The 25,407-nt window shown below is 36.5% G+C and overlaps 1 protein-coding gene and 1 pseudogene across 1 annotated transcript in view; both read right to left on the reverse strand.

The window, feature by feature from the left end:
* Positions 1-25,407, reverse strand: part of Hsd17b12 (hydroxysteroid 17-beta dehydrogenase 12) — a 148,336-nt gene that overhangs the window by 61,849 nt on the left and 61,080 nt on the right. The window lies entirely within an intron of this gene.
* On the reverse strand, positions 3,441-24,729 carry LOC114093821 (protein FRG1 pseudogene; annotated as a pseudogene).

Consider the following 25,407-nt stretch of genomic DNA (forward strand, 5'->3'; position numbering starts at 1 on the left):
CTATTAAGTACAATTATAATGCTCTACAATAATAATTTAAAAAAAAGAATTTTTAAATAATGAAAGGAAAAAAAGAATTTTTTAAAAATTCTCCCTTCTTTCTTTCTTCTATGTTTTCTCTCCCCAACCTTTCCAGCCTCAGGCCCTACCATATCTATCCTTCCATCACTATCTCATGGAGTGAGGCGCTCCCCATCAGAGAATGCCTGCCTTCTGTGATTTGGAGGAAAGATGATTGTGCCCTGGAAGGGAATAATTCATCTGACTCCATTTTTAAAGGTTCACTTAATTATAATTACCAGAGATGCTACTCAAATAATGGTCTATTTTTTTTACATTGCCCTTGAAATATATTCACAATAATTTTAATCTCATATGAAGAGACCCACTTTCAGTCAAACCAAAAAAATTAATCAGCTCATCAGGATTCCATCCCAAACCAAGTACTTCTTTATTTTAAGCCAAGGTTATTATATTTTATTCATTACAGCCTTTTTAACTAGAACAACCACCTGCAATAAATAAAAACCTTCTACCATTTGAATTTGTTCTATTCATAGGTCATGAATAGGTTCTCTTCTTTTGAAAGCTCTGAGTTCTACACTTGGTTCAGGAATTGTGGACTCTTGGGTAAGCCACTCTTAAAATTTTTCAGATATCGGTGTTTATTTTCTGTACTTGGAAAACAAAGACCTGCCAATAGAAGCATCTGAATTTATTTTTTTGAGAGGAGAAAAAAAGAAATAAACAAAACTTTTCCTAATATTGATTCCAAGATGGCGTTGCTAGTAATATGGAAGCAGAGTTTCTTGGTAAGAGACGGGATGCGACTGGAAGCTCTGGACTTGAGTGCCAGCTCATGTGACTGCTGGTGGAGGGCCCTTCACTAGGCCTTTTAGCTTAAAAGAATTCCATTTTTTAGCCTATACACCATAAGAGATAACATCCACCCTACATAGTTCTCATAAGGACTACCTGTGATGGCAGGCTGCTTGACATCGTTGGTTCTCCTTGACAGCATGGGATGCTGTAGGTATTAACTATTAACTCTTACCCCTTTGTATCAGTTGAATTTTTTTAAAAAAAGCTGGCCATGAATTTCCAGCTCTATTTTAAAAAGTAATTTATTTATTAGAGTATCATCCATGGAATCAGTGTCATGATGTACTATTTTAAGCCTTGCTCTTAGTGTCCAAGTAGTCTTTTTTTGACTCAACTTGCTTGTGATTAACCTCTGAATCACATTTTTGTGATTCTGAATTTTACATTTTTATTCACTTTTCATATTTGAGATCAGGATGTGTTACAACTGACTGCATATCAGTTTAACTGGCAAGTTTTCTTTACTAATGGTTACAAGCCACATCATTGTTCCAAGATCAACAGCATCTCAGATTTGACGAAGGAAGTCCACGACCCTGGTGACATCCACCTTTCTCTTTAAGGTCACAAAATAATGTAGGACAGATTCTAAATGTAAGATTCCTGTAACCAGAGCTTGTAACACTCTACCCTCAAAACCACTAGTCAAGGAGGCAGAAAATTACCCATCCTAAACTACTACCTGAAAATCTTAGGGTGTGATCATTCACTTATTCAAGAGCATGGGCATCTAGAACTAGGCAACTAACCTGCATAAAGTTTTACAAAGGTCTATGTCTGGTTTTTTGTCTTTCTTATTTATTGCTATATACTTATAACCAACAATACCTGGTACATTATGGGAGTTCAATAAATATTTTGATTGATCAAGAAACACATACTAAGCAGTGCCCGCATGCCAGGCTTCACCCTGAGGATAATCATTAATTCCCTCAAATTGGTCATATTTTGGTGAAGGAGATATACGGAAACCCAACTGCTGCTCTAATAAACATGAACAAAGCATTAAAGAGAAAGGACTCTCTTTTGCTTGCAGAGGGGGATTTTAAATAGGATGTACTGTTAGGGTGGAAATCTTGAGGAAAAGCAGGAACCAGCCATGCAGAGGAGAAACTGGAGAAAAGGAACAGCATGTTGTAGGAACCCCTGTGGATGGTGTACGTGGTGCACAGGGAGAAGTGGAAGAGGCATGGTAGGAGGAAGCTGGCAGAGGCTGTACGTGCCACGAAAAGCATGACTGACTACACAGTTAGTGGAACCCAGTGAAAAATAAAAATGCAGGGCTCCTTGTTCAAAAGTGATGAAGAACTTCAAGACAGTGACAGCAGAGAATTGAACCAAGCGTGGACCCTTCTAAGTGCAGGGCCCTGTACAAATGCCCAGGTCACAGGCCTAGAAGTTGGCCCTGGAACAAGTGTATATTTCATCGTGTGCGCTGTAAGCACTTAGCAGAGGCTATTAAGCCGGGAAGTGCCAAGATCACACGTAGGCTTTTGGGGGGGTTTTTTGTTTGTTTTAGGTCAGAAATGATGTGACAGAGTAGAGGATCCACAGCCCCACAGCCTGTTAAGAAAAGCAACAGGTGGCAGGGAAAGGACAAAGCAGCCTCTTTAGTTCCCTGAGAGAGGAGGGCTCCAAGGAAAACAGCAGAGGAAAAAGAGACCAGTGTGGGAAGACTTCAGAGACGGATTTACACTGATTAGATACACAGCTTCAGGGAGAGACAGGAACAAGGGTTCATCCATTTGCTTTAGAAATCTGGTTAACACACTATCACATCTTAGGGGGAAACAGTCTTCCTGGATTTACGTATCAAGCAATGTTCTCAATGTTCTTGTGAGTGTATCTCAGCATTTTTTATCATATAGTAAAATGTGTTCCTATTTTTTTTTTTTTTTTTTGAGTAGAGTGAGTCTTTTCTTGAGGCATCTTATGTCTCTTTGTTGGCTTGAAAAATAAAATGATAACCAATGTGATTTGGGCCAGAGCTGACCAATTTTCCATGCAGGATAGCTGTAAGCTCAAAATCAAGTTAGAAGAAAAAGAGATCTGTGTCATCCACCATAATACTCCTCCCCTCTTCTTTCAAACATAACAAGAACTAAAATTAGAAGTCAAATGTCACACTATACCTTTCTTCTAAAAATGCTAAATGAGCTAATTTTTTTTTTTCTTTTAAGAAACCTCTTTATTTTAACCTGTCACTTTGCTTGTACAAATATCCCATTCTGGTTTTGTGAAATCACACCACAAGGAAAAAAGCATTCTTTTCAAAATCTGGATTTGTCATTTTGGTTTTTTATTTTATTTGTGTGTGTGTGTGGTTGTTGTTGTCGTTGTTTTCAGTGCAGGTTATCAAACCCAGGGCCTCGTATATACTAGGCCAATATCTACCACTAAGTTAAAAAGAAAGAAAGAAAAAGATTATTAACAGTTGCTTATATATTAAAGAAACTTTTGAAAAAAATAATCAAAACCATAAAAATTAAATATCAGCTATTTATTTATTTATTGCCAATGAATGATTTATTCAGAAAAAAACAAAGGGGGGTGGGGGCGCCTCCCTGGTCATTTGCAGTATCGATCAGCTTTCAATTTGCCTCTCCTGTCCAGAAGTGTCTCACATAAAAATCCATCTTTCTAAGCCAATTTAGAACTGTATCATCTTCTTTACTTACTTTGTGGTCTTAGAACCTCTGATTTTATTTTTTTTAAATATTTATTTATTTATTTATATTTATTTATTTGGTACTGAGAATTGAACCCAGAGGCACTTAAGGACTAAGCCACACCCCCAGCCCTTTTTATTTTGAGACAGGGTCTTGATAAGTTGCTTAGGGCCTCCCTAAATGGCGGAAGCTGACTTTGAACTTGCTGCAATCCTCCTGCCTTAACCTCATGAGTTCTGGGATTACAGGAGTATCACACTGAGCAGGGCCTGAAATTTTTTTTACATAGTTGATTTCATATTGTTTTACATTTCCTTTGTCTTCTGGGATGTCATCTTTTTTCTTGGTTTCCCTTTCAGCACAGGACTTAATCTTTACCATTTCTTCTTCTCCTGCTGTTTTACTTTTTGCTTCTACATCTCCTGCTTCGTTGCATCGAATAAGGCAACTATTTGAAGCCAATAAAGCCACTTTCTCATCTTAAAAGACTGGTTCCCATTGTTCTCTTGGTTCAATTGCAATTGAACAACCAACAACCAGCCCATCTGAATTTATGCCAAGGTAATTCCTATATCCAGATTTAAGGCAATTCCAGAATCCAACTGACAATTTGACAGCACCAAGTTGCTCTGGAAGACCCCTCATCAACTCTTTATGTAGTGCTCCCATTGTCCAGTGCATGGATATGGGTTCCTTCATCCATTTCAATGTTGATAGTTCCTGAAATTTCACTAAAGTTGGACATTATCCACCAGATTCCAACATCAAGTTGGGCTTCTTCATCCTCTTCTTATCTTTGATCTTTTTCTTCTTATTTTTACCTTCATTCCCTTGAGCATGAGCTTGATGGACTTCACATAGGGAATATTTGGCCATAGTTCTTCTATACAGATAGGTGGAACCTTGCTTAGGACAAAGTGCTTGACAGAAGAGAAACACAGAATAAACAAAAATGGATTCAAAGTAAGGACTCCCAAAGAACTTAGGAACTGTGATACTGTAACACATCCCTCAGACTACCCTCTGCATTAACACAACACTGACTTTCAAATATGGAAATCTACCTCTGGTTTTTATTGGGGAGCTCAATGTCAGGTATTTGAATGAGTATCCATTGCAATTAACATTTTAAGGTTAATATAGTTAAACAACATGCCAAGAACAGAGTCATCATTCTGTTCAACACAGAAAAACAGCCCTTTTCATTTAAATTGTTGAAAGAGCATAGTTTTCACATACTAAACCAAAATAAAAGCAAAGCTGGTTGACATACAATCTTTTACTTCAGTATTCTTAGAACAAAGAATAAGAATCTAATACAAGTCATCCTGATCCTAAGACAGTGGCACCACATAACACATGTAGGTTAATATTCTAACATATTGCAGTTAATATTCTACCAACAAAACAGTAATAACAATTACTAATTACTTAGCATCAACTACATGCCAAGAACTCTATAAATAACATGATGTCATTTAAGCTGCACAAGACTAACCAGTATATTAATGAAATTTGCTATTTGAATTATTTTCATAAATGTCCATTTCCAATTTGAAAGGTCTTCATTTAAGTATTTTTTAAAAATTTTTTTAAATAGTCTCAAAGAAAGTTACAAACATTATGCTAGTAACTCTTCTCCATGAAGCTTTAGATTAAAACTGCTGATATGCTACCCAACACTCAAAAATACTTCAATGTATTGTTCCCTGACCACTGAGAGTCCCTGAAAGTGAGAAACATTAAGACATTCTTTGCCTTCTTTCCTGTGCTGGCAAAAGCAATGGTGGGTAAAACTGCTAGAATCTTAACATGAATCAAAGTAGTAGCACCTAGAGGTATTGGAAGTCACAGTATTCTTCACATTGCATAAGAAAGAAAACAAGTCAGTTTCATTTAAGAGTGTTCCCTAATGAAGTAGTAGAATTAATTTTATTAAATCTTTACTCTTGAAAGCACAACTTTTTAATGTTCTATGTGACAAAGCAGAGAGCCTGCACATTTTCCTATATACCTAATATAATGGCTGCCTTGAGGAAAAACATTTTTACAATTGAGTCCTGAGTCCCCTTTTCTCCAAGCAACATCATTTTACTTGAAATAGTAACTTACAGAAAAACTACGCTTATAGATTTGGCAAACATAGTCTCCAAAATGAAGTGGCACCTGTCACTTCAAGAAAAATAAGCAACAGTATTCTGGTGTCCATGATAAATTTCAAGTTTTAAATGAAAACTGGAGTCCTGGAAAACTTTCATCCACCACCCTGAATTTGAAAAGAAAAGACTTCTGATTAGATTGAGAGCTACACTGGATTAGAAAAAGGGGAATAGGGGAATGAAGGGAAGGGAGGAGGAGGGGAACAAGAAAGATAGTAAAATGAATCAGAAATAACTTTTCTGTGTTCATCTATGAATATACAACCAGTGTAACTCCACATCATGTACAACCACAGAATGGGAGTTGAACTCCATGTATGTTTGATAACGTCAAAATACACCCTATTGTCATGTATAACTAAAAAGAACAAACAAAAAATTATAAAAACCACTATTCTGTACTGTAATATATCAACATTTGGAAAAATCAATAAATCTCAGGAACCAATATTTTCCAAAGCATAATTATAACATCCTGATGGATACAAGTCCTATTCAAAGTTTGAGATGGGTCAATGCATTTTAATATATCTGAATATAAAAAACTCACTGATATGATTTCAGAGTTCTGATTTATCAAAAGACTATCCACAATTATCTGAAGAGGCTATAAAATGTTTTTCTCTTTTCTAACTATGTATCTACATAAAGCCAGATTTTCTTCTTGTTCTTCAACCAAATTAACATACTGCAAAAGTAGATATGCAAACCCAACTCTTTTCTTAAGCAAGATATTAAAGAAATTTCAAAAAATGCATAGCAATGACATTATTCTTACTAAATAGTTTCAAAACAGTTATTTTCCTCAAAAAAAAAAAAAAATGTGTTGCTAGCATGTAATAGACTCATTGCTGTTATTTTTAAATAATTATTTTAAAAATTTCTCCACTTGAGTTTATGAGAAAATAAACACTGATATCTGTATTTGACATAAACCAAAGCTCTTTGGAGTCCCCCATAATTTTCAAGAGTTACTGTATGGAACCCAGAGCCTTGTACCTGCTAGGCAAGCACTCTACCACTGAGCCACATCCCCAGTGCAAAATTAACCATTTTAAAGTGAACAAATCAGTGGCATTTTGTACATTCCCAATATTGAACAACCACCACCTCTAGTTCCAAAACATTTCCACTGCCCCCAAAAGACTCAATATTCACTAAGCAGTTGTCCCCCTGTGTTCCCTACCTGTAATCACCAATTTGCATTCTCTCTCTCCCCTCTGGAGATACACACATTTTAGATATTTCACACAAATGTATGTTATAAAATTATAAAAAAGAAAAGAGCTGCCAGATGTGGTAGTGCACACCTGTAATCCCAGCGGCAGGGGAGACTGAAGCTGGAGGATCACAAGTTCAAGGCCAGCCTCAGCAGTTTAGTGAAGCTCTAAGCAATTTGTGAGACATTCATCTCTAAAAAAGTAAAAAAAAGGGCTAGGGATGTAGCTCAGTGGTAAAAGTGCCCCTAGGTTCATTCCCTAGTACAGAAAAGAAAAGAGTAACTATGAAGAGGTTCTGAGATCAAAAAGGTTGAGAAGTTGCTTTCATATATATTTATGACAAAAACAGTCTCCTATTAAATAATATATCCTAAATAATATAATCATCAAAATAAAGAGATTAACATTGATACGTTATAATTTTCACATCTCCAAAGCCTGTTTGATATTCACCAACTGGCTCAATAACGTCCTCTACAGCAAAAGCATCCGACACAGAGTAGCCCGATGCATGCTGCTGCAGTTCTGTTCAGCTTCTTTCCACCTGGAGCAGACTTACCATCTCTTTTTGACCTTCATGTTCTTGACAATGTTGAAGATTACAGACCAATTACACTGCAGTGTCCCTCAATGTGGGTGTGTATGTTTCCTTATAATTAGATTTAGGTGATGCTCCTTTGGCAGGAGCATCATAGAAATTATGCTGTGTTTCTCTTTGTATCTTTTTGGGTGGCAAAGAATTTTGTTCTGTCCCTTTATTGATGAGGACAACTTGATTCCTTATTAAGGTGGTGTTTGCCAGGCTCCTCCACTGTAAACTTTCTGGTTTTCACCTTTTTAATTAAAACATATTTTGGCATTTGTGAGAAAGTACTTTGAGACTGTATAAAATCTCATTCCTCATCAAAATTTTAATTCATTTCTTTACCATTATCAGTATGAGCTCATGATTTCCTATCTTGTTCAATGCATTATAATTTGTTCCCATCATTTTAATTTTAGTGCTCAATTTGTCTAGACTTGGTTAGTGGGAGTCCCTTCAAGCTAGCATTTGTGTCTTTTTGACATGTTCCCTGAAGGATATGGAAAACAACAACCCCCAGGGAGAAAAGGAGGACTATGGGTCTCAGGGAGAGGAGGAAAACAATGGGCTCGGGACCTTCACTATTTCCCCTTCTACGACTGTTCCCCTGACTGCCTGGACACACTCTGCTATGATTAAATCTCATTGAACCCTATAAAATTCAGACCCCTATTGTAACCAGTTGCCATCTTCTCTCTTGAAAATGTGCCACTCCACTGCTTAATCCATAAATACACACACACAAAATTACTTAATCAGTCAAACTGAGTGGGCACAGATAAAAAGTAGAATTCATGGGGCTGGGATTGTGGCTCAGTGGAAGAGCGCTCACCTAGCACATGTGAGGCCCTGGTTTCGATCCTTAGCACCACATAAAAATAAATAAATAAAATGAAAGTATTATATGCAACTACAACTAAGAAATAAACACTAAAAAAAATTTAAAGTAGAATTCATTGTACTGAAGGAGGAAAATGCATCAAGGCAAGTTAGGAGAAACAAAGGGTGAAGTTGGTAAATTCAGAGGAAATTTTATAAGTCTCCAACATTTTATGGGGGGGGGGGGGGGACAGAGACAAAACGATGGGGGAAACTGCAGAATGTTTACATTTGCCACTACCAAAGCTAAAAGCACACTTTGACCAGAAGCAGTTATAGGTACTGTTTAGACTTCCCCAGGGCAAAGACACCAAAGAGAAACACAACATGCACAAATAAAGTATGCAAAATAAATCATAAGCCAAGGAAGGCCACATGTAGTCAAATGAAGACCACCTTGGAGAAAGGTCTCGCAATGAATTCAGGAAAAGTGTCCCACAAGCAACAAAAGCATGAAGGTATGAAGGAGAGATTTTGAGCAATTTACTAAAGATCTATACTTAGCCAAAGCTTTCAATAATATGTGTGGATGCTGGTAACCAATTTTAAGCCCTGTTTAGCCAAAGCTTTCAATAATATGTGTGGATGCTGGTAACCAATTTTAAGCCCTGTGACTATGGTCAAGACAGGTGATAAATCACGTGGGCTGTAGTTCTAATCATCCACATCAAGGTATAGAAGGACTCTCTGCCCATGTATAAGATGGTCTGGTGACACAGAGCAATATAGCAGTTCTTATTAACTCCAGTGAGTGGCAGTCTCTGCTCAAGAAGGGGAAATAAGAGGGAGTCAAGGACAGACACTTAGGCTCCCATTTTTCCTCTACTGTAAACAATATTGTCTTGAACAATCTGTACACAAATCTTTGTGCAGTTAAGCAAACTTTTCTCTAGGAAAAATTTCTAGAAGTAGAATGGCCAGTTTAAAAGGTATTTATGTGTTTGTGGTTTGGGTATAGCAAAGGGGCTCAACTTTCAATTTTTATAGTTCTGCATAATTTGAGTTAATAGGCTGATTAACTTCACAAAGCAATTAGTATTTTGTAATTTTAAAAGAAAAAAATAGCCAGGCACAGTGGTGCACGCCTGTAATTCCAGAAGCTCAGGAGGCTGAAATAGGAGGATCTTGAGTTCAAAGCCAGCGTCAGCAAAACTGAGGCCCTAAGCAACTCAGTGAGACCCTGTCTCAAAATAAAATACAAAATAGGGCTGGGGATGCAGCTCAGTGTTCAAAACCCCCAAGTTCAATCCCTGGTTGAAACAAAACAAAAAAAAAAAAAAAAAACCACTTGACTTCCAGGACTTCAAGGACTATGAAGAAATCATGGGTACAGACAGAAGAACACATAATGAAGGAAAGTGCTGATGAGAGGACAGAGGGCTCCTGCCATGGCAACAGGTACCAGGCTCTCTTCAAGCGATGTCCACAAACAAGAAACTCTGGTAGAGATGGCATGTTCGTGAAGGAAGCTTCTGGTTTTATTTTGGCTTCCCTTGTATAGCTGTCAAAAGGGATCTGCACCAGTTTTTGATAAAACAAAACTTTTTTTTTAAACAGAAACAAAAGTTTGGCATTCAATTTTAATTTGTTCATCTTAGACATACGTAACAGTAGAATGTATTTTGACATATTATACATATGATGGAGTATAACTTATTCTCATTAGGATCCTATTCTTCTGGTTGGCATCTAATTTTATCAGCAAATTAAATTTGGATTCCTGCAAGTTTATCCTGAAAGATACATTCCCTCTGACAAAATCAGGTTTCAAGGTCCACAAATTTATATGACGCTTCCTAAATCCTTGTCAATATTTTAAGAATTCCCTTTTGAACCTAACAGGGCACAGTAAGCTTTCTGACTCGGACATAAAGGTCAAGGACCAAAGGGCTCCCCTGATTAGGTCAGAACCACCATTAACTAATCTTTCTTCTGAATCATCCAAAGCCAGCTGATTCGGGAACTTAATTGTATCTGTAAATTCACTGAATAATGTGGAATGACATCTATTATACTTGTAAGTCTTTGTATCATCTCTCAAATGGGAACAATATATGTACCAATCTCAAAGGGTTGAGGATTAAATGAGTTGATATCTAGTAAGGTGTTTATAATAATCCCTAACACATTTAATCATCATAGAAATAATGACTTGATGAAAACAATGGGCCATAGGTTAATGAGCCCTAAACAGTGTGACCCTCTACTTGGGGCACAAGCTCCTTGGTTCTCCAGGCCTCAACACTCACTCTTGCCTCACCCACTGCAGGCCACCTGGTTCATTTCTATCAACTGCCTAGTTTCTGTGAGAATACACCTATATGACACAGGATCTAAATGGATCCCTTTCAGTCTAGGGCCAGTATACAACAGAGGAACAGAAAAGAAACTCATATATAATAAAACATATTTTTGAAGACATAATGAAAACTTTTAAAAATGAATAAAAAGGTAAAAAAATACATACTTTCTTTGCACTTTTAAAACATCAAAGGAAGATATGCTAAGAAATCCAGATATAGACATCTAAGAGAAACACTTTACAAGCAGTATATATACAACAAAAATTAGAGATCTAAGTTTATTCTTTCCAAGACCATAAAAAACTTACATTGCACTATGGACTTTAGGTGATAAGGATGTGTCAATATAGGTTCATGGGTCATAACCAATGTGCCATTCTGAGGCCAGATTTTGATAAGGGGGGAGGCTGTTTGTGTATGGGAGCATCGGGTATATGGGGAATCTCTGCACCTTTTGTTCAATTTTTTTGTTCTTTTAACAAGTCTATCTGGAAAAATAAATAAGACTACAAAATATTTTTAAAATTGAGTAAGATGAAATCTTCTCCATAAAATATTTTTCAAGAAATTCTGGATATCTTGAAAAGCTTTCTTTTTCCATCCAAATCGTTCATAAGAACCTGTCAACTCAAAAAAAAAAAAAAAAAAAAAAAAAACCCTTTCACAAAAAGAGTAGAAACAGACCACATTCCCATGATGCTCTCTGTTCAATTTAAGAAAAAATAACTTCACAAAGGATTTATTCTCCATTCACACAGGACCACAAGCTAACACATGGACATTTTACTTGCTTTTAAAATATATTAATATTCCTAAAATTCTGTATAGCGGTACTTAATTTCCTTCCTCTACCATAAACAGCTGCATTGCATAAAAATCCCAGAGGCAATGTTGCTATGTAAAATGATGGTTTAAGTAACATTAAGCCCTCCAGCAGAAGTCATCTTGTAACTATGCCAGGAGAAAATTCAATTAGTTTCAGTACTGTGTGTGTGAATGGGTGATGGAAAGAAGACGATGCCAAAAATACAAAAATATTCTAATTCATGATTTCTTTAAGATAGTACAAGTCAATTTATACAAACACACACTTGTTCTATGACATTTTCAAGAATGAACCTTCAGATAAAACAGGAGCGAGGAGAAGGGTAATTTAAAGATAGCTTATTTTCCAATTAATGAAGTAATTTGCAGCATATTTAGTCTCCATCATCATTAACAATCTTTAAATGTACTTTGAGTCTCCTCACTAATAATGAGGAACCATGCCACCACTTGGCACCATGCCAAAACAAGGGAAATTTCCAGGTAAACAAATTTTAAAAACTTTGTACATTGACAATTTTTTTTTCTTTTAAATTTTTTATTTGTTCTTTTGGTTATACAGTTGACAATTTTTAAAAGCAGGTAAATGAAGTTAGATGTTCAGTATTTGAAATATGTATGCAAATGTGTTTATGTTCATAAAAAATACCAAAAGTTAAGACTTGAAAATAAAAAAGAGATCTGCGGTCTCAACCTGGTTTTGGGTTTTATTTGTTGTTGCTTTTGTTTGTTTTTGTGCTCGGGACTGGAACCAGGACACTAGCATGTCACTAAACTACCTCCCCAGCCCTTGCAGTCTTGTTAGATGTTTATTGTCTTGTTTTGTTTTTAAGATGACAGCACACATAATGAATGAAGGTCTAGGTGCTAACCCAGAGTCTGTTATAGTATTTGCAGAATGATCTTAATCATTGTCTTTGATACCTCTTTGTCAAAGAACCTAAAAGAAACAGCAATGTCTTGTGTGTGAGAAAGAGACTATTGGTATGTTTCAAGAATTCAAAAAACATGTACATGATTATTCAAAGTAGTGTTACTGATAATGGCCCCAAACTGGGGGCAATTCAAATGTCCATTAACAGGTAACTAAACTGTGGTATATTCATATAGCAAAATAAAATAAATGAACTACCATTACATGTAAATATATGGATGAATTTCACAGTTAGAGTTGAAGAAGCCAAACTAAAACACACACACACACACACATACACATATATATATATATACACACACACACACACAAACCCATAACATTGTATCATGTAATTTATATAAAGTTCAAAAAAGTCAAAATTAAATGATAATATTAAAAATTATGGGATGAGGCTGTGGCTCAGTAGGAGCGCACTTGCCTGGCATGTGTGAAGCACTAGGTTTGATTCTCAGCATCACGTATAAATAAATAAAGGTCTATCAAAAACTAAAAAAAAAAAAAAAAAAAAAATTAAATACCTTTATTTCTTTTAAAAAAAAATGATGTCAGGGGCTGAGATTGTAGCTTAGCGGTAAAGCATTTGTCTAGCACATGCGGAGCTCTGGGTTCAATCCTCAGCACCACATAAAATAAATAAACAAAATAAAGGTACTTGTCCATCTACAACTAAAAAAATATATATATATATATTTTAAAAATATGATGCTAGTTACCTCTGGGGAGAACGAAGGAGTACAGTGTAATTTCTTCACCCTGATCACTCACTAAAACCTACACATATGTATTTCTGGTTATCCTATGTTTTAAATTTATATTGTTTTTAGTATTCACATTTATAAGTATGGTTCTATTATGAGACAAAAGTAAAATTAATGGAGAATATAAAGTACAAACATACCCTACTAGGAGAAATATATTTCACTGAAAATAAGCAAACCCACGAGATAAAATGGTCTACATGTCTTGCAAATAGTCTACAATGCTATTGCAAACAAAGTCCAACATCTCACTACATGTGCCGCAGCGCCAAGAGACCTCGAAGGGTAATAGAGGTTACAAATTCCAGTGTTCTCAGGGCCAAGTCCGTTAACTAAGTGAGCGATGCTAAAAGTGTGCAGGCCCATACTGTGCGAGAGGAGAGGAACTGTGGCAAACAGGACACACCACACCCCATCTAAAGGACAACTGGGTCATGCCTCCCGCTGACAGTTTTCTGGACAGGAATGCTGTGCCCAGGGTTAGCAGATCCTTTGAATTTTCAAAAGAAAATGTAAATTAAGGTTCTTGTGATAAAGGAAATGTTCTGGGCTGAATATTTTAGTGGGTTGAACAAAACTTGTTTTACATAGTGCCTGTTTGAGATGGTATCAGAAGACTGCTGTGGAAACAAGTCCCAAGGAACTAGGGAAGAGGAAGGGATAGAGAGACCAGCAGATGACTGGGTTTTAGAGAGCAGACGTGCCTTGCTCTGAGGAGGATGAAAAGCTACATATATAGAGATATTTGGATTAAATTAGAACCCTGTCGAAAGGAAGCAATACGGCCTGGCAGAAAAGATGCAGGTGGGGCTCTCTACGGCAATGGCGATGGTTTTCAAACTTCACTGCAACAGGCCCTTTTATCAAAAAGATATTAAATTCAATAGAGCAGTCCTCACTTATTCTCAGTTTCATTTTCTGAGTTTTCATTTATCCACTGTTAACTGTGGACTGAAAAAATTAAAGGAAAATTCCAGAAATAAGCCACTGGCAAGTTTAAATCGTACATTAAGTTCTGAGTACCATGATGAAACCTCATGCTCTCTGGTTCTATGCGGCCTGGGATATGATCTATCCCTTTGTCCAGAGTATCCACAATGTACGTCCTACCTGCCCGTTGGCCATTTAGTTTTTTGTTTTTTTTTTTTTTTTAATTTTTATTGTTGGTTGTTCAAAACATTACATAGTTCTTGATATATCATATTTCACACTTTGATTCAAGTGGGTTATGAACTCCCATTTTTACCTCGTATACAGATTGCAGAATCACATCAGTTACACATCCATTGAGTTTTGTTTATCAGATCAACTGCTGTGGTCTTGTAGTACCTGTGTTTAAGTAACCTTTATTTTACTTAAAATGGCTTAGAAACCAAGAAGAGTGATTCAAAGGAGGTACCAGGACACTAAGCACGGATGGACAGATTAACTGAGATACAATGTGGCAATGCTGCAGAACACACTCAAGGAGCCTTACACTTCTAGGTTAATACCATAAAGGATAAGTGGGTAGGCAGGGTCTACTTGGAAATATCACAAGAAACATCACCCAGGAGTGTAAAGAGAACTAGACCTGCAGTTGGATGGCCTGCAACTGAAGCTCTTCTTTACTGCCCATTGGGTGATCCTGAATAACCTTGCCAGGTCTCAGTGTCTTCATAATAGTTCTAAGGATCAAAAATGGATGCATTTCATTACTTATTCACAAAATGTGTCAAATATTATTGTAAAGTTCTCTTTACTCAAAGCTTATATAATAAATATATAGTTTTATTTAATTTAGTTTCATTTAGCTATTAGTTTACTAATTCAAAGTTGACCTGAAGTGTTTATACATATGGAAGTTGTATATTAAGTAATAAAAAGGAAGAAATAATCCATTTTAACCAAAATGCTCACATCCTCCAAATAATTCAATGATAATGACTGTAAAATAAGCAACTTCTTACAAACAGTCATACTGTAAATTTAGTTTTTTATTCTCTCAATATTATTCTGATAATGTTTGGGGGATAAAATTTCTAGAAGTACCATTCAGTTATCCAACCACAATATTTTAAGTATAATTAACAGCATGATGTAATGGGGAACATAATACAAGAAGCCAAAGATCCAAACTTGGTCTACCTCTTCCACTAAATGACATAACTCTGCCTTTGGTAAGTAATGGTAAAATAAGATTACCAAAATGAAAATTAACAAGAAAATATATAACTTTATTTGATGGAAAAATCAAGTTAAAATGAGCCTTTTCATTAAGTTTCAGACTACTTACTCTTATGATGAAAAAGGAAGCAACCTCTACATAAAACTACAAAAATTAGAAATGTTTCAAAGAATATGCCTTTCTACAAATTCTTTAAAGGCTGACGGCTGTACCCTAAATTACAATTATCCACTTAGAATAATAATCAAGAATTTAAAAGTGGGAGGAGAAACACCAATCATCTACTTAAATAGTGCTCATTTATAACACTTTGGTCCCACATTTCCCAACCTAAAAAAGTTGTTCTCGTTGTTACTGTTGTTCTTAAGCACAAAAGTCACTGAACCATCAATAATCCAATTGGAAAGACCACTTACTGCTTTAAAGAAATCATACAAACTTAGGCAAATATTTTAATTAAGAGGCACAGCCAGAGTCTGGCTGGTGCGGTGCACTCCCACATGCCCCATGCCAGCTGTGGAATAGCATCTTTCCAGCAGCTGCCTTAATTGGAGATGCAGACCAACACATGCTAATTTGGCTGGGCCAACTAATTGGTAGGTATACACATTTCTAACAAAATATCCACCCATATTACAGATGTTGTTCTCCATCTGAGTAAACGACTGGTAACAAACAGTAATGAAGTTGAAATAAGCTACACTTGGTGAAATTGTTTAGTTGAACAGCTTTACAACAGAGTCCCATATTAGTTTAGAAAATAAGAACATGTGTGCTGAAATTAGAACATAAACTAAATATCAAAAAAGCATCTTTCTGTGCAAAATTAAGAATACAGGGAAACCTTACAATAGCTCTGCAGTCACTAACAAAATACTTGCCAAGTGCCCACATCCCTCTACACATATCAGGCCTGGTGCAAACAAATGCAAAAGGAATGGGTCCTTTTCCCTTTCCTCTCTTTAGAATCAGACATGGGCCAAACACATAGTCATGTGCAAAGATTAAAACCAGGAAAACTGTGATGGGTAAAAAAGGGGACGAAGGGGAAGACGTCTGCTTCCCGCCAGGATGGTGTAACAGACTTCACGCTTACTCTTTTCCCGAAACTAAAACAATCAGATAAAAAAAATTAGTTTTCAGACATTGGACAACAGACAATGCAGGACAATGATCCCTAACAAAAATGAAACAAATGACATGAGTCCTGTGATTGCCTTAGCTTACAGCTTAGAGAGATTTTCTATGCAGTGAGGAGGAGATGAGGAACTCACAGAGCTAACAGTCCATACTGGGGTTGAAAGACTTAAAACACCAAAATGGTTAAGAAGAGATTCAGAAAATATAAAAATGACCTACATTTGGGGGGTGGGGCAGAATGCAATGTCTGGATAAAAAACTAATGGGATTAAAAGCAGATTAGATACTGCAGAAAAAAAGATGAGTGAATGGCAGGCACTGAAACAGCACTACCCAAAAGTGAGTCAGAGAGAAAAAGAGACCAGATTTAAAAATGAACTCACCATCAGTGAGTTGAGGGACAACTTCAATCAGCTTATATAACTGAAGTTCCAGGAAAAGGGTGTGAGAAAGAACTATGTGAAGAACTAGTAGCTGATAATTTTCCAAATATGATGAAAATTATAAACATTTGCTCAAGCTTAATAAACCCCAAGTGAGAAACAGGAAGAAAACTGTACCAAGAGGGTGGGAAAACAATCAAACAGAAAAGAAGACCATTGGGCTGGGGCTGGGGCTCAGCGGCAGAGCACTCGCCTAAACCCTAGACCCTGGGTTTGATCCTCAGCACCTCATAAAAATAAATAAAACAAAGGTATTGTGTCCAATTACAAAAATAAATAAATAAATAAATAAGTATTTTTTAAAAAGAAAGAAAACCATTGATGAAGAGAAAAAAAATCTTGAGAGAAAGAAAGAAACAAAACAAAAACCTACATGATCCAAAGTGTTAAAAAAAGGTAAGAATGGCAGCATTTTTTTTTTTTAAAGTAATAATACAAGCCAAAAGGCAATGCACTAAAAAAACAAAACAAATACCTATCGATCTGGAATTTTATACCCAAAGAAATTACCTTTTGCAATAAAGGCTGGTTTTCACAGACCAACCTACAAAATATATTAAAGGAGGTCCTTCAGGTAAAGCAGGGGAAAAAGGTTTCATACTAAATTCATCTACACAAAAGGAATGAAGAGCATTAGAAATGGTTATATGTGTATATATTTAGAACACTTCTTTTTATTTTTTTAATTTTTTGGAGGTGGTGGGTACCAGGGGTATCTAAGCACTTAGCCACATCCCCTGCCCTTTTTATTTTGAGACAGTTGCTTAGAGCTTGGCTAAGTTGCTGAGGCTGGCTTTGAAAAATCCTCCTGCCTCATCCTCCTGAGCTGCTGGGATTACAGATGTGTACCATCACACCTGGCTTTTCAAAAGAAAGAAAAAATATGTATGACCAATAAACCAAGGGATTAAATAAAATGAAAATTTTTTTTAAAAAAGCCTACAATTAATACAAAAGCAGGTAAGATAAATTGAAAAAGGAAACAACAATTTAAAAAAAGAAAATGGGGGGGGGGGGGGAAAGGGGGGGCAGCTCAGCAGCTCAGAAGGCTGAGGCAGCTGAGGATCGCGAGTTCAAAGCCAGCCTCAGCAACAGCAAGGTGCTAAGCAACTCAATGAGACCCTGTCTCTAAATAAAACACAAAATAGGGCTGAGGATGTGGCTCAGTGGTCAAGTGCCCTGAGTTCAATCCCCAGTATCAAAAGGGGGAGGGAGGGGTCCGGGTGGGGGATTAACAGAAAACAAAGTCAAATTGGTAGATTTTAACCCAATACTATAAATAATGGCATAGAATGTAAATTGTCTGAAGACCCTGATTAATGGGCAAAAATTATTCAATTGAATTAAATAAAAAAGACAAACCAATTATATGCTGCCTACAAGAAATCCAACTTTAATATAAAGCAATACAGTGAAAAGTAAAAAGATAGAAAAAAGATATACCATGCTAACAGTAATCAAAAGAGAGCTAGACAAGGTAAATTTTAGCCAAAGTAGACATCAGCACAAAGGATACTATAAAGACTAAAGAGAGGCCATTCCACAATGATAAATGAGTAGTTCATCAAGAGGCCATATCTACATGTTAATGCACTTCATAACAGAGAAACAGGCAGATGCACAAAACATTATAGATAAAAATTCCAACTCCATTTCACAATAATTCAAAGAAAAAGTAGACAGAGAACAAAGAAGGACAAGGACAAAGAAGATTTGAACAATACTATCATCAAACTCTTTCTTTTAAAATTAAAAAGGGTCACTACTCTGAATAGCTTACAGACTAATAGGTACTTAGTTAAATCTAAAAAGATAAAACTCAAAGAATTATAAATAAGGGCAAAAATTCTGATGCTTTTAAATATGCTGGCAATTTCAGAAAAATCATTCCTTACAGAAATGGCCAACCCAGATCAAGTAGTGACATTTTAAAATATTCAAACAGCCATTTGGCTAGAAACTATTATTTTTAATGTATTAATACAACTTTTTAAACATTTTAATAATTGATACATGCAGAATTACATAAAAATCCAAGTTTCACATAACTTTCCTAATTAAAGTGAATCCTTGGCCAAATTAGAACTGGTTTGACAATTTTAATTTTAAAAATAGCTCTATGCTTTTTTTCTGATCTTATCACAGTATGAAATACAATGCCAGTTTAACTCTTAAATTTTCTACACAGGCTTTATCAATTATAATATCATTGTTTATTTAAAGTTATGAGAACTGATGTCTTTATCAGAGGCTTGACTTTTCTGAAAGCTGACGTTGCCACAAATCAGAACTTAACTCTCCCACCTTCTGTACAGAACTTCAAATGTCATCTCTGACAAACCTGGTACCAATAATGATTCTGTTGCCCTGCAATACTAACCTAAATATGATTTCTCTGATTCTTCATTGACCTTGAGATCCTTTACAAGCATCACAGCAAGTTAAATAATGAGGAATCTTTGATTATCTGGACAATTTCTAAAGATTAAAATTCACAAAGAAAAGTGCAATTAGGATGACAAACTGTATGCAGTATGAGCATTATTTTATTAACACAGTAACAGAAATATTAATATATTTTAAGCTAACATAAAAGTGTTAACTTGCCATCTAAGTTTACATTTCAGGGGATATATAAAATATATTGCAATTAACAAAAAAGACTTATAAATTAAGTAGTCTAGAACCAGTTAAGGAGAAAATTGATCTTTTAGTACCCAGTCTGACTAGTAAAGGTTCCTTATCTCCTAGAACTCTCCCCCTTCCTAAGAGCCTGTTAACTTTTTGAGCGTTTGTGTTGACGCTTGTCACACTGTGGAACTCTTTTTTACAAAAGTTTCTCATTTCTAAAGAAGACTCCCTAATTAGTATTGTTTCTTGCAGCTATCCTTTATTTTAATTACTGTCACTCTAAACCAAGACTGTAATCATTTGTTGTCTTGGGCGCCTATGACTTCTGCTTGTATTTTCGTATAACGACTAATGTCCTGGCAACATTTCATGTTACTGTCTTTACAAATTTGGGCCTCAAACTAAGGATAATACAATTGTCTGTTGAGATATATTTGTGGGCCACACAATCTTTGGTGCAGCACTGTTAAGCATGGAGAATAATTAGGAATAACTAGATAGTGTCTTCTCCATACCTTTAACTAGTTCTATTCTCTTATAAGCGTGGCCCTGTTTATCAAGCCCATAATATGTAACTTCAGTAAGAAGTTCAACACCCTGTTCAATTATGCACAGGCAAGGTGTAACTAATAATGAATATGACTTGACAATTGTAATACTTCTCAAGATGGATAGAAATACTTTCTCAAGAGGGGAGGAAGAGGAGGAGGAATAGGCCCAGGCAAGTCGCGCTCGCTGCCTTCTCTGAAGAGATGCGGGGGAGGGGGGTGCAGCAAGTGGCTCCTCTCTCTCCCTGTGCCCCAGTGTAATGAGGGTCACCCCCCTCCCCCCAGCTGGCCCGGGAGCGGGGCGAGGCATGGTAACTAGTTGATGCTGGCCCAGGATGGATCAGACCTGTGAACTATCTAGAAGAAATTGTCTGCTGCCCTTTTCCAATCCAGTGAATTTACATGCCCCTGCAGACAAGGACAGCCCTTTCAGATGATCCACATTCCAGTACCAGTACATTAGGAAACATGCTAGAATTACCTGGAACTTCATCATCATCTACTTCACAGGAATTGCCATTTGTAAGCAGTTTTTGGTACAAATTAAATATATACATGAATGTATATACACAGGCCACTTAAAGGGAAGCTTAAAACTAATTTGTTTTTGGTAATCAGTTCATAGCTGAAAGCTAATGATAAGCTTTAATGGGGGAAATTTTACTTTGATTTTAAAATTTATGTCTTATGAGTGGTTCCTTTAGCTTTTCCCAATAAATCTCCATTGAGGATTGGCTAAATGTTAAATTTATAAGGACATTTGATTGAGTTCAAATTTAAGTTTTCAAGATATAGGTATGCATTTTATTATCTCTTAGAAAAAACAAAAACTTGGTATTGCTAGTATCATGAATATAGGTGAACCAGTTCGATACTACAGAGTCCTGTTTCCACATAAGGCATGGCTTGTTTTTTTTTTTGGTTAGTGGGTGACTTGCTGCAGGCTGAAGTACATTTTGAGTACAGATTGAAAATGGCTAAGACGAAAAAGGTTTCCTGGATATCAGTCAATTTAAATGAGGTTAATTTTTCTGAATTAATTGTGAAGGTCTAGAACATCCTAGACTTTTGATGGTTGCCACCATCAGGGTAGGCTCTTTAGTCTTTCCTAATTTTAAAATTTGAAGCATATTTGTATGTGTGTATGTGTATGGAAATGGAGAAGAACTCACTTGAGGTTTTTTTCAGTATTGTAATACTTTTAAAGGGTGGTAAATGATAAGGTTATTATTTATTAGAACTTAATGTAAAATTTCTTGACCTCTTTATTTAACTAAATGATCAGTTGACTTCTCTTAGCCTTGGTTTCATCACTTCTGAAATCCAAAAGTACTTTGATTTCTAAGATTCCTGCTCCTTTCAGCTTTAAATATGATTTTGTTTCTTTCTAAATATCACATTGTCGTGGTCAGAGGTAGTGTCACCAAGAAGATATTTTTTCTTTTTTTTTTGCCAACAAATCCCTCATACTATGAAGATTTTGTAAGAAGGATTTTGATAATATGTAATGATTGTTTTGAGTGCCTTAAACATTCACTGTAGCACACATCCCTGCTGTTCTTTATAGTTACAGAGGGAGAATGTGGGTATGTTGAGTTTGTTTCTGTTGAGTCATATCTTAAATTTAATTAAATATACTTTAATAATCTAGTTTTTTAGTTTGGCAGTTGCAGGTTTAAAAAATATTGCTGTGGTGGTTATCATGAGTTCGTATTGTTCCAGACACATTGAGGTGGATAGGGTGTTTTGAAAACCTTCCAGTGGGAGTTGTCAGTGGCAGCACAGGCCTGTAATCCCAGCAGCTCAGGAGGCTGAGGCAGGAGGATCTCAAGTTTGAGAACAGTCTCGGCAACTCAGCAAGGCCCTGTCTCAACTATAGGAAAAGTTGGGGAAAAAAGCTCAGTGGAAAAATAGCCCTGGGTTCAATACCCAGTACAAAACAAAACAAAACAAAACTCTGACAGCTGATGAGACTCTTTTTTCTTTTTTTTGGTACCAAGGATTGAACCCAGGGGTGCTTAACCACTGAGCCATATCCCCAGCTTGTTTTATTTTTTATTTTGAGACAGAGTCTTGCTGAATTGCTAAGGCTTGTTTTGAACTTGTGATCCTCCTGCCTCAGCCTCTAGAGTGGCTGAGATTACAGGCCTGTGCCACCATTCCTGGAGAGACAAATCTTTTTCTCGGGTTCATGTTGAAATTTATTGTAGGCTGGGCACAGTGCCACATGCCTGTAATCCAAGTTATTTGGTAGGCTGAGGCAGGAGGATTGAAAGCTGAAGGTCAGCCTGGGCAATTTAGTGAAACCTTCTCAGAATTTTTAAAAAAGGGCAAGGGCTGGGCTCAATGCTCCTGTAATTGTAGCGGCCAGCTGGGAGGCTGAGACTGGAGGAATGGGAAAAAGCAACTCAGTGAGACCCTGTTTCTAAATAAAATACAGAATAGGGCTGAAGATGCTGCTCAGTGGGCAAGTGCCCCTCAATTGTTCAATCCCCATACCAAAAAAAAAAGGGCTAGGAATTTAGCTGAACACCCCTGGGTTCAATCTGTACTGCCACAATGGAAAAAAAAAAAAGAGAGAGAGAAAACTTTATTATACATTGCCGCAGTCCGGCTGGGCAAAATAACTGGGAGGTGACAAGCAATTTGAAGGTTGAAGAGGGAACTGCTTTATTGCGGGGGAACTCAGCGGGAACTCAAGGTAGCGGGAACCCAAGGTAGCGGGAACCGCTTTATTGCGGAACAGCAGAGGTATATATACCTAACTGATTAGACACAGCTTGACTCAATTAGCATCATCTAGATACAGCAATCAGCCAATAAGGAATCCCCACCATCTTAATGGCTTGGTGGCGTTGCCTCACAAACCACTCCTCCTGGCAAACTGCCAGGCGCCATCCTGACTTGATTTGCAGTCCCCAACAGTACATGTATGTAGTTTTGTCTTTGTTTTCACAATAATTTTAGATCTGAGGATGAAGATAAAGGTATTATTGAAAGCATACAAATATAAATGTAAACCTGCCTGATTCTCATTAAACAGAATTGGGAAAAAAAAAAAGAAAAAGACATAAGATTATGTCTCTAAGTATGAAACTGTTAAATGGTGGCAATTTTTTTTAAAAAAATCACACTTTATGGAAGTCCCTAGAGAGTTATCCATGCCTTTAGAGTCTACAGTAAGACTCAAAGTCTCAAGATAATCGTTGATTAGATCATATTAACTATTCTATAGTATTATCCCAAAAGGGATTCCACTGACACTGGTAATTACTCTAATAACTTAATCATTAGTCTTTTCCACAGGTGGTTCCTACTCTTCCTTCATGTTTAACTAAAAGCCCTGGCTGGCAATAAATTAGAGGGCAGAAACCCAAATCCTTAGAAGAAACATCAAAAGAATAATGGAACTCAGCAACGCCTGAATCAGTAGTCTTTTGACTATTATTGGTGCTGCAGAGAATCTACTCATGGGCCAGGTTTCCCTACAGTGCACCACAACACTGCCACCAAGAACAGACTGTCAGGCAGCACTAAGAAACTGAGTCAGTTTTTACAGGGCTTTGTATTCTAAAATCAGACACTTTCCATAAAAGCATGCTGTTGACCAATGGGACAAGAATTAATTTCACAACACTGAATCAAACCAATGAGGAAAAAAAAATAGTAATTTTGAGAAAACATTTTTTCTTTTTCAATTTTTACTAACCCTCATTATGGTTGGTTATACTTGGGCAAACTGAAATTAATACCTTTTTGAATGGTATGCTGTCCCTACTGAGCTCTCAAAATGTAGCAAAAACATTCTCTGGGAAACTTCAATATAGCTTATAAACTTACAGGTTATATTTTCCAAATAAAGATTGTACTTTCCTATAATATCCCCATCATACATGTTTTTTTGTTTTGTTTGTTTGTTTTTTACCAATTTTACCATGCCACTCTCTCATCAAGAGGTACAGCCTAATAGACAGGAGGTCACTCAGTGGTACAGCACTTCTTGCCTAGCATGCAGAGGCCCTGAGTTTGTTCTGCAACTCTGGGGTAAAAAACAAGAAGAGTTTATTCCCCTCTTAAATCCAGACAGATTCATGAGTATTTTACCATGTAGTGGCAATACTACACAATTCTGAGACTAGGTCATAAAAAGACACCAGTTTCCTCCTTGTTCTCCTGAAACGTTCACTCTGGGGGAAAAGAGTTACCAGTTAAGAAGTTAATTTACGGGGCTGGGGATGTGGCTCAAGCGGTAGCGCGCTCGCCTGGCATGCGTGCGGCCCGGGTTCGATCCTCAGCACCACATACAAACAAAGATGTTGTGCCCGCCGATAACTAAAAAATAAATATTAAAAAATTAAAAAAAAAAAAAAAAGAAGTTAATTTACCCTGATGGCCATGCTAGAGACAAGTACTCGCTTCAGTAGTCCCAGCTGAGTCCATCCTTACAGCCATCCCTGGCCATAGCAACAACCTGTGAGAGAAGCCATCTTGGATCTTCCTTACCAGGACGTCTACCAGAGGAGTATCGCTGAGTGATCTCAGTAATGCCACGAGGAACAAAAGTCCTGGCAGAACTGGAGAGCATCTAAGATGGTTTTTGCTTTACCTCAATAAGTTTAGGGTAGATTGTTACATAGCAATACTAACTAGAACATAAACTAGTAATTCATTAGATAAATTCAAAGATGATAATTCTGTAGAAAATGTAACACATATTGATTGACTCTGTCTATAAAACTAATCATAATAACAGGAAATATTACATGTCATTATTGAATTCTTTTACTTAACATGGCAAAGTAATTATTTGCATTGACCTAATAACAATATATCTTTCTCCTTGCCAGGATATAATTAGACAAAACAAATTTGTAACCATGACCATGCCAGAGATGTTTCACTTAATGGTAAATCTCATTTAATTAGGCATGAAAATCCCACGGGTAAGAAAAAAGGATCACACTCCTGTATGTAGAAGTAATGCTTCAAAGACCTTCCAAGAACTAACCTGGGACCTTGTGAAGTCTCAGTTTTACACATAGTACAGGATATCACTTTCTGGAAGGCCAGGAACACTGTCAAATTTGGAGATCTTAGAACAAGAGAATACCTCCACAGTCTCAAGTACTATAGGCAAAATCAGTAGAGAAAAGTTAGATGGATTTGAGTTTCTGGCCTTCAAATACATGAACTCTAAGGACAATTAAGATATTTCTATAATTATCAAGTGATTTACTCTCTAATCCTGATATCACTGAACATA

The sequence above is a fragment of the Marmota flaviventris genome, chromosome 9 (assembly GCF_047511675.1).
Source record: "Marmota flaviventris isolate mMarFla1 chromosome 9, mMarFla1.hap1, whole genome shotgun sequence".
NCBI classification, from domain to species: Eukaryota; Metazoa; Chordata; class Mammalia; order Rodentia; family Sciuridae; genus Marmota; species Marmota flaviventris.